We start from the raw sequence: 2,184 nt of genomic DNA on the forward strand, positions 1-2,184 counted from the left end.
ATTTGTTTAGTATTTAACTATACTTATGCATTTATTTATTTTGTTATATATATATACATATATATTTATATATATATATATATATACATATATACATATATATACATATATATATATATGCATATGTATATGTATATACATATACATATATATATGCACATATATATATATATATATATATATATATATATATTATTTGTCATTATTATATTTTTTTATATTTCATTATATATTTTTTTCGCATCCGACCTAGTTATGGACCAAAAGGTTTCCTGTCGGCATGCTCCGCCTTTGTAAACTTTTGTACGTAAGGTATTTGGTGGTAAATTGTATGAATTATGGTAGAAATGACATGAAATTTCCCTGTATTTTTTATCTTGTTTCTGTTCATATCTATTTTTTTCTACTGCATTGTAGAATTAAGCTGTATCGAAAAAATACGTTCAAACAATTTCTGAACGATCATTAAAGCAGAGGTTGTATAGATCAGAGGTTGTATGGATAATCACTTCGTTTAATTTGGAAAGTTTCCAAATTGTATCAGTAGCAACGTTTTTCCAGATGTATGCTACATACTTAACAGAGCATAAAAAGTTAAAATACTTTTTTTTGCTTGCAAATCACAGCAAGTAGTTATTTGATTCTAACTCTAAATGCAGTACAATGACATTTCTGGTATCCATCTATTTTCTTCCTTGAGGACGTCAGTAAACTGATACAAGCTACACCTTTATTGACATAATATTAATATCAATAGACTTCTTCTTGTAAGGTTGATTTCATGTTAAATTAGTTTTGATATATTTTGAAGAGACCAAAGCATTCTCCTGGCTTCGTGCATATGCAGAACCAGCACTTGAGCAGCAGGGCGCTCTCTCTGAGTGGTTTTGGTTGACAGTAACACCAGTGCATGAATTATAATAATGCATTCAACAGCCGCGTAGTTGTTTGATAAGAGACACCTTTTTCTTGACACGGATGTCACTCTCTGTCAGAACATTTGACTCTCTAGGACGGAAATTATCATCTAGAGTGAATTTATCTCCAGTTATACTGAAAGTCCTGTGGCCAATCAAAAAACGTTGTTATGGTCCACAAGTTGAAAATATCTAGTTATCATAGTCACCTCAGTGCCATGTAAAAAAAAAAAAAAAAAAAAAAAAAAAAAATATATATATATATATATATATATATATATATAATAATAATAATATAATATATAATAATAATTATAATAGTAATTATACTACTATATAATAATAATAATAATAATAATAAACCGTGTAAGGTGTTTTGTTTAGCCGAAAAAGTTAGCCATACCAAATGAGTTGTAATTATTTCGATCAACCGTTTTAGACCCGGTGGCATATTTTGTTGATTCTTAGCGTCAGGCAGTTTTATTCAGAGGAGACTTTGCCTCCGAACTGAGAAAGGAAAAGCTTGGCAAACTGCGTAAGTGAGTTTGCTCGTGCTAGAAGACCAGAAAATAATGTCGCTCGTGAGAATCCGAGTTCAGCTGCCACAATGGAGATATGGTGGAATGTTCTGTAAATTATATTGACTGTGTCCTTCGTCAACGAATAAACGATAAGAAAGAGAGAATGAAAATGAGATCAAAAGGAAGAGTGGCATAGTACGAACGAAAAGCCAGATACAGTTCTCAGAGACTTACACATTAAACTATGGTCATCCATGTAGCTTGGAAAGAATCTCTTATTAGTTTTCACGTAATGATCACGTAGCAAATTTTGTACTGGATATCTCAAATTCATGTGCGCATACTACACACACATTAAACTCTATTCAAATCTACGATATAAAAAGATGATACTCCATGATAGGTAGTTATTGGTTATATTCCCTCTCAGAATACGTCTGTCTGCTGTCACTGAGGACTTTCTTAGTCCACGATATTTATATCAGAAGTATAAACAATGAACAATATGTTTCACATCAGAAAATAGAATAAAAAGAAAACAGCTACTTTCTCTTTCTTCCTCCCTCTCTTCCATCATTACGCCTCTCCCTGTCCTCTCTTTCTGTTTTTCAAACTGCCTCCTCTTTCCTTCCTCTTCTCTTTTCCTTTCTCCCTCCACCTTCTTCTCTCCTTTCTCCTCCCTCCTCCCTCTTTACTCTTCCTCTCTCTCATTTCCTTCCTCCCTCCTCCTTATTTCCTCCCTTCTC

Source organism: Oratosquilla oratoria, chromosome 1, assembly GCF_046742065.1.
Source record: "Oratosquilla oratoria isolate Oo_2021 chromosome 1, ASM4674206v1, whole genome shotgun sequence".
Lineage (NCBI taxonomy): Eukaryota > Metazoa > Arthropoda > Malacostraca > Stomatopoda > Squillidae > Oratosquilla > Oratosquilla oratoria.